This window comes from Rhipicephalus sanguineus, chromosome 8, assembly GCF_013339695.2.
Source record: "Rhipicephalus sanguineus isolate Rsan-2018 chromosome 8, BIME_Rsan_1.4, whole genome shotgun sequence".
Classification (NCBI taxonomy): Eukaryota; Metazoa; Arthropoda; class Arachnida; order Ixodida; family Ixodidae; genus Rhipicephalus; species Rhipicephalus sanguineus.
Window position 1 is genome coordinate 100,121,554 of NC_051183.1, and position 9,052 is coordinate 100,130,605.

The 9,052-nt window shown below is 44.1% G+C and overlaps 1 long non-coding RNA gene across 1 annotated transcript; it reads right to left on the reverse strand.

The window, feature by feature from the left end:
• Positions 1–2,459: 2,459 nt before the first annotated feature.
• LOC119402917 (uncharacterized) lies at positions 2,460–5,472 on the reverse strand. The gene is made up of 3 exons (XR_007417336.1): positions 5,312–5,472; positions 4,253–4,336; positions 2,460–2,605 (listed from the first exon to the last, which is right to left on the reverse strand). It is a non-coding gene; the product is annotated as an uncharacterized LOC119402917 (long non-coding RNA).
• Positions 5,473–9,052: the final 3,580 nt, after the last annotated feature.

The following is a 9,052-nucleotide window of genomic DNA, read 5'->3' on the forward strand; positions in this document are numbered from 1 at the left end:
ACGTATGGCACATAGCCGTTTACCACGGGCCGCAGTGTACGGGTATGCGCCACAAGTGATTGACAGTCTATATCTACCCAGGAATGGCGAGAACAGGCATTGGCAACAAATTCGAGAGCTTTAAGAAAAACCAACATCGGCAGTGTTGACGAATGGAAAGAATAAAAATTAGCGTCCCAGCAGGAATCGAACCCAAGCATTCTGCGTGGCAATCAGGTATTCTACCACTGAGCCACATCAGGTTTATAAACTGGTTTGGAAAAACAGCCTACGCAGGCGTGACATCGGTGCAACGTCAATTGTGGTTGTAGTGCTCGCTATGTAATTTTACAAGAAAGCAATAAACACTACAGACACTCCTACGATGTGTACTCCTACGATACAGGCGTCGTATCAGATTAACGTCTGTGGTTCTAGTGTTGGCTCCGCTTTTATAGCAGTGTAATAAACATCACATGTGTATTTTTGTGGTTCAGCAAGCTATATTGAAGCATCGCTCGACCCCGGAGGAATACATTAACGAAAGTTACATGTGATATCCACATCTCCGCACCGTAAAATGCACTTCGTCCGCCAGAATGACGCAGTGTCCTCTTCATTTCCCACGAGGCTGGGCGATGACCTCATTGATTGACAGCCGCTTTTTAGACTACGCAGCGTAGGTCACATACGCCCATATAGTCTACGAATACGACAAGCGCCATCGACTGATGTTGGTCTACGTAGCACTGTCCAGGCCTACCAGCCTCGAAGGCCTATACCTCACCAACGCGAAGGGTGGCTTCAGGTTCCGACATGTCGCCGGCTCTATCGACAGACAACTTGTCGACGAAATGGCCGAGGCATTCACGAATTCCAACAGCTCTACTATACCACATACTTCACTACACATGGACCCCTCGTCACCACGATCACGACCGGATCCTATAACAACTCATGACCAACTGCAGGTGCTCACTGATCGCGGTGATGATGGCCTTGTTCAAGCACTGTCAAAAATTACAGCATATCCACGGGTGAATGATGAAGAGCTTCGGCGAAGCTCCTGAAGCAATCATGGTCTCGGGATCCGCTTCTCGTTGAGCCCGTTTCGCAGCGGCGTCCTTGGCGCGCACCGTCACGGGATCCGCCTGGCTGCCGCCAAGCGAGCGCCCGCCGCTGCGCATCGTCCATGCTCCACCAACGATCCGACACGTACGGCGACGATCCAGGAAAATGAGAGAGGCGCTCGCTCCCCGCGCATCCTCGCGCAGCCCGCGCAGTAGCTAGTTAGAGAGCAGCGGCACTTCCAGCGCCATTTAGTGTCGATTCACACAAGCGCCATATTGCACACAATTATATTGGACCAACGCCATCTAGGAAATGAGACGAGAAATGGTGATGACGACACAGATTGTGTACAGCGCCATCTAGAATATCGCCCCTGAACTGCAGTTTGTATGTACTTCTATGAGACAGCGCCATCTATTATACTGTTCGGGAGATACTGCCGGTTACGCCAGACGCATGACAAGGTTAGACTAAGAGGAGCTACGCCCCTAAAACTTCTTCCGCACACGCACACGGATTCGTGAAACGTGCGTGAGTTCTCCATCATAAGGAACAACTATAAACACTACATATCAACTTACCGCTTCTGGTGTTGGTAATACCCACGTCGGCCTTGGCATTGTTACCCAACCGTAAACAGCTGGTTATATAACACATATGCGGCTCTTCAACATATATATGTGCATATAAAATGTATACAAATCTTTAGCGTCATTTTGTAACGTGTTGCTCATTAAAAAGTTACGCCACAGTCACCTTCCCGCCGCATGCTTCGCATAACATTGACTCCCACGGTACGTGGAATCTGCCGGATTTTTTTTTTCTTAAAGTGCGCGGTATTAGCGAGCGTGAGCGTTTCCTTCTGATCAATTTAGCCAGGCTCTGACAGCTCCATTACATAGCGCTCCGCGCGGCTAAGCGCCTTAGGTGACCTGCACACTCTATATTCTAGCTAATGTCATTATTTGCATTTTCATTATCAGCATGGCAGGTAGTGTTCGGCGGCTGCGAAGATGTCTGGTGGCTCCGTGTTCGCCCCCTTTCTCGTGCGCCTAGTATTGGAAGAGACGTGCGGAAGCGAAAAGTAACAGCTCTGCTTGCACTATTCATGCCAGTGGTGTAACAACGAGCGCTTGCAGTCAGCGAGTGAGATCTAACATTTTTTTGCTTTCGCGCGCGTACGGGCATACGCATTTCGCTTTTAACGTGTGCTCCATCTTAATGTTTAGCAAAAACAATACGACCGCAATGTTTCGTATATAATCTTGTGTTGATATTTGCGCTGTATCTTCTGCAGCAGTGTACAAGCGCTCAGTTCATTACGTTGCTAATGTAACTCGAACGTATACGCTAATGAAAACTTCAATGCCGCAGCGCATGCGCTACCGCAGCACATGCACAAGCGATCACGTACCTTTTATTTTCTTATACAACTCCTGTTTCAAGAAACCAGGTTTTGTTCCGTGGGACTTCTTTTTAGGGTGAGGGCACACGTGCTTGTAAAAGTTTTCACATGGAGATGATGTACTCTCGGTAATTGTAGCCTTGTCATTATCTGCATTACGGATTAGTATTTGAAAGTTGGCGCGTCATCACACTTATTCAGAAAACAGAAATAGGTCAAAAAAATTGTATATTGACTCCTTCCTCAATTCTTAATTCAGTGGCAGGCGTCATATCATTTCGCAAATAGCGAAGAGGCTTGGACTACACGTTACCTGGATAGTTAACCTCCCTGCCTTTCCTACATTCCTTCTCTCTATCTCTCTGGATATATATTGGCAAATCTTGTAAGCACAGTAAAGGCTAGGCACGATCGAGAACACACAGCTCCTAAAGTGTCGATCAAATACTTTGTTTAAAGGAAAATATGCTTATATTCTTCAACTTTAATAGAAAGAAATATGTTAGAAAGTCCCAAGCCGGAGCATTGCTAAGGCAATGAACAATTCCAGAGAGCGAGTGGAGCCACGAATGAGAAAAGGCATAGATATATAAGTTCCAGAAATGTATATTCCACATTCACCACCGTGGCTATGAGTGGCGCTGGCTAACACTCCAAGGATTAAACTTTGTACACATGCATGAGAAAACAGCCAATGCTAGAGCAGTATTCGAGATGCAAGGCAATCATATGATGCGAAGGTTGTGGATTCGGCTTCCACTGGTTGCATTCGGTGTTTTCACCTACTTTTGTTTTCCTTTTAACTCGTAACCACTACACTTCAAATAAAGCTACAAATTATTAAGGTGAAAGCCTTAGATACATCATTAAACGCGAAAACTGACCGTCGGCGTCAACGCGCGTGATGCAAAACATCAATACGTGATGACGTCACCGCATGACGTCCTCATGGAGTCATATATAGTCAATATTTATGATGAAATCACGACGTCATCACATGACATCGTCGCTTAGTCATAGGTGCGCTGATCACAGAGGCCGGGCAAAACCAGATGAGATGTAGAAAGCATGCAATGGGCCTCCGATCCTTGAGGATATGTGAAACCACGTTAGGTGCAGAAAGCTTTCGGAGGAGGGGGCGTGGTAGCATCAATACTTCGACTGAGAATAAAAAAGAAGTTGGCTTTCGCCTTCGAGTTGTCTTAGGCGAATGCATATGAAACCCTGTGAGTTTTTCCTCCTGTGTTTTCCTCGGCTTGATTGCCTATCTTCTTCGCATTTTTATTCCATGTAACACGTGGCAACGCGGGTTATAGCGTTATTTGGCATAAGTACTAACCACGATGACTGATACGGCGACAAGTTTTACTTTAACCAATTATTAGCTTAAATTTTATATCTCTTAATGCAGAAGTTAATGCTGAACTAGCTCAATATAACTATCACCTACGATCAGTCATTCGGTCACCCAATCTTACGAAACACCAGCGCTACAGCACAGGTGATTACTAAGGAAGATCCGAACATGAACGCTACCTATAGTAGGTTACTCAAGTTTCAGCGATCCTACAATGCTGCATGACATAATTTCTAAAGAGGAAAAAATAAAAAGGCTGTGCAGTCTTCTGAACATAAAAAACACAGAAAAGCGCTAATTAACGGGGGAATAATTTCTGGAACATAAGTATATTAACTGCCGTAGCGCAAAGATGAATAACATCCATAAGTTCTTCAAGGCATTGGCAGCTGTTTTGTAACCATATTCTTCAAAGTGAATTCAGTAAACAAACATCTTACCATGATGCTTGTTCTCGCCATGTGGTGTTGTAACACAATCGCTGTACACACACATGAAGACTGCTACTGCGAGCACGTTCATCTCTGCTGAGAAAAAAACAGAAAATTAATATTTCAATGACTTGCCTGCTTCAAGCAGCCATTTTTAGGAATGCAACAAGTCGAAACTTCTTACGTAATTCATGTCAAATATTGCTTTATGCACATGAACATTATACGCGGACTGCAATAAGCAGATGTGCAAACAACAGTCTCCAAGTATACTGCCGCCGTAATCATGTTTGTATCTGTTGTATCAGCATCTACGCTTTATGCATGTTCGTGAGTGTTTTTATGTGTGAGTGCATGCATACACATCTAAAATTGAAAATTTTCGGTGGGAAAGGGGTTCGAACCCCTCCAAGCCAGGCGATTTGAACCCCTCTGACTACGCCAGTGTTTGCTGTCTTTTACATATTCGACGAACAAACAACTTGTGCAGAGAGAGAGAGTATAAGTGAAGTTTTCAAACGACGTAATTTATTCGGGAAGCTAGTGTATAATCGTGAATGATAATAAAGAGAACATTGAAATTACCTTCAAGAATCCGTGTCAGGGCTAAAAGCAGTTCTTAAGCGCACAAGCATTCATAACACTAAACTTTCGAGTAGAAAAGTACCTTTTGTCAATAAACACGGCAGATTCTTATCTGCACGTTACTAGCAGTTGTCGCTCAAACACTGTGTTCTCTTTTGTACTGCTCACGACTGTTCACGCATATCTTGTGGCTAACTAAAGCCTCAAATCCATGAAATATGGCGTCATAGAAATACATAAAATGTACTTCTCCAACTGCAGAAAACATTCTGCTTCTTGGCTATAGAAGAATAGTTATTATGAGTCGTCCTAATAACGCGTTATCACTTTTAAAGTTCGTCAATTAGTGCATTCTTGTCTCTTTCTGATAAGACGCGGTAACTTTTTTAGCGCAAAGTGAAGTAATGTGAGGTACTGAAGTCTCACAGGCTTGTCTAGCCAGCTATAAAGTTGTGCGTTCTCGGTAGAATATACAATACTTACGGTCTGTGTTTCTCTCGGGAAGCAAAACAACGAATTCTCCTATCAAAACAGTCAGTCAAATAGTCACGAATGTGGAATATGTACTCCAGGGAAACTAGCTCAAGTTAATGTCCGCACACAAGATCAGCGAGACGAAGAGCGCTCTTTACCACAGGATAATGCAAGAGCAACTGCGTTATTTCCTTTCGTAATGGCAGCGTGCACATCACATCATAACCTTATAAATGGTCCGGGTTGAAACAAATGACGATTTAGAGTAGGGTGGTTCTTGGAATCACGCAGTGGCCGCCAATTATCTTTTGCTACTACAATACTCATGCTACAGAGCTCATTAACGCAAGCTTGATGTTGCTTCTTTCACAGTTTTGCGTCGTGAAACTTGCCTTATAAGAAAACAGTTGCAATAGTTCGAGCTTAGGGAACAACCTCGATCCGCTTGGCTAATCACGAAGAGCTTGGAAATATCCGCATATGTTGTCGAATATGAAATACAGACACAAAATTGCTGCTTGTGTTTTATGTCGTGACGTGCGTCTATAGTTTTTTTCGTAACCACAGCGGCTAGTTGTTATTTTCATTTCGATTTTCGCTCTATCTGTGTATTAAAACCTGCACGACACATGCTGGTATACACAACACAGCCCATTTTGCAACATCTTGGCCAATTAGCCGGGTAAAAAAAGTATCTGGTTTACGACACAAAAAAAATGCTGAACATTCGTTTTCCGCCTGCCGATTGGTGAACCAGTAGTTGCCATTGTAAAAGAAAATGTGTACAGCGTATATGGAAAAAGCGCAGCACAGTCACAGCGAAAGCTGGAAGAGCGGCGTTTCTAGAGCCCGTTCTAAAGTCTCTTGGGGCTACTAATTCAAGTACACTGCAAGGTACCCCATACGCCATAAATCATAATTTTTGTGAAGCTGGGAAGCACCCACTACGCGGAGAAACCAGGTACCCGTTACACATGTGTAAGGCATTATGTGCACTTTGTTAATGCGGCGGCTGATGACGATGAAAAATTATGACTGAGTCCTTCGTAAGGGTTTAGAAGCTTTAAACGACCCACTAGTTACGTAATTCGCATTGTGTGACGCCCGGTCGTTATTTAACTCTCTCACCATGATTTATACCATACGTTAACGTCAGAAAGAGAGAGACAGAGAGAATTAACTTCATTGAGACCCTGAGGAAATGAATCATGGGAGCCTTACGCGCTTCCTTGGCAACCAATAGAAGTGCACTTGCGAGGAACCCACTACGCTATAAATGATCATAATTTTTGTGTACAGGGAAGCAGCCACTATTCTATTTTTTATCATTCTGTGGAGAACTGTGGTACCCGCTAAACACCTGTAAGGCATTATGTGCACTTTGTTGAAGCTGTGGCTGATGACGATTAAGAATAATGGCAGAGCCCTTTGTAATGGTTTGGAAGCATTCAACAACCCACTCGTTGCGCAATTCGCATTGGGTGACGCCTGGTTACAGAATTCGCGCTGCGCGCCGCCTGGTTGTTATTTTTTTTCTTCTACGACGCTATATTACATATGTTAATGTGGTTCCTTCCCGACATGAAACCTGCATAGGGCCTTTTTGCAAAGGAGTTTCAAGCACCGGTATGGCTCTGTGGTAGAACACTCGGGTGCTACACAGAGGGCCCAGGTTCGAACGCTGTTCTGTCCCGAATATTTTATTGCGATAGCAATTATATGGACAGTCTCGGCTGAATTTTGCCGTCGCCGTCGCCGCCGTCATGCACCATATATGTATAAGTATGTATATATATATATATATATATATATATATATATATATATATATATATATATATATATATAAAAGCCCCGAAGAAAAATAATTCAGAAAAATGCTTCCGAAGCGCGGAATCGAACCAGGGACCTCTTGCTCCGCCGCGAGTGACGCTAACCACTACGCCACGAAACGCAGATCCTCCACTTAGCTAACGGCGAGCGTTATATACACACCCTTTACCACTGGACAGACTCAGAGACAGCAGGCGCTTATAAGCGTTTCTTCATTACCAGCGAGATGGCGCTAGGAGCGCGACGGGCGCATTTAAAAGTCGTCGGCGAGCTCGCTCGCTTTTTCTTATATTTGCGCAGAGAGGACCTTGCGCTTCCGCTGTCTGCTCGCGCGGTTTTCTCGTGCTGAGGGGAAGAGGGATGTTTCACGCTTTCACCATGATGTCCGCGCTCAAGTTACGGAGAGTACGAAAGTCACTCGAGCTCAAGGGACGCCGCTAAACGAACAAACAGAAGATGAGCGCGAACTATCAAGTGTCACAGCTCGACACTTGAAGCACGCTAGTTTCCTTCGCTGCTTCGGCCGCCTTTGCAACGGGAGCGCTGTTCAAACTGAGAGTATCCATTGGCAAGCCTCACTTCGTATAGCATTAGTTTCTTGCTATCGCATTCATTGCTTCGCCCTTGCGGCGAAACTGTGACTTTTTTTCATTTCGTTTTTGTTATTTCGTGCGATAGCGGTTACGGACACCGGCGGCGGTGTTGGCGGCGGAAATCTCACAACAAGTTTCGCTGTAAAAAACAGGAACAGTGCAGCGCGTTAGTGCTCCGCCGTTCGCATTTGTTTTAATCGCGCTCTTGCCTTGATGGCCATAAAAAGACGCTAGGGTATTTCTTGACTGAATCAGGCATGACTCTTGTGTCTTTATATTACCAGCTAGTTTACAACCGCTTGAAAACAAATGAGAACAGTGAAGCGCGTAGATGTCACACTGTTCGCGCTTCTTTCCACCGCGATAGTACATATATATATATATATATATATATATATATATATATATATATATATATATATATATATATATATATATATATATATATATATATATATATATATATATATATATATATATATAAAGCCACAGCGAAAGTACTTGCATAACTGCCGTAAAAGAATAATACACAGGTTCCCTTATGCATCCACCTCTGTCGACTTGAAGGAGAAAGCTATCTTCTTCTTTTTCTTCTAACTCGATGTACTGAACCTCCCCCCCTCTGAAAGTCTTTTGCAACTAACGGGGTTTTGCAATGCCTCCAATCCTGGAGGCCATTGTAAGCTTTCTGCATCTCACCTGGTTTCGCACTGCCTACGGAATCGGCCCACCTTTCACCAAGCAATCATGTCATGCGATGACGTCACCATGTTACGTCAACACGCGGCAGTAATTTTGTCGCATCACTCGTGTTGACGCCGAGGACGTGGATCAATTTTCGCGTTTGACGAGGCATTTATGGCTTTCGCCTTAATAGAGTCTACACATCTTCAAACACATGCACTCACAAGTTGTCAACTTCCTGCTTATTGAGGCGTGACTCATCTGGACTGCAAAATGCAAACATTCACGATCCTTTTCAGATGGATAACTACTAGATTAAATAATACCGGGCTTAACACAGCTTGCTGCGGTACTTCTTTTTTGACAGCATTAACGCTGCAGGGCCCTCCGGACTACACATGAAAGGTTGGCGCCCTTGAAGGTAGTCTGCAATCCATGCGTAAAGCCGTCCTCCAAGACCAAGGGTTTCCAAAAGCGTCAAGTATTGCTTTATGATAGAGGGAGTCATACGCTGCCTTTATGTTAAAAAATAACGCAAGAGGTATGTTTCCACAAGCTAATTCTTCTTCATTTGATGAGATCAAGGCCGATGATATTGTCCACTACAGACCTATTTTGACGGAAGCTATTTATTTCCTCCA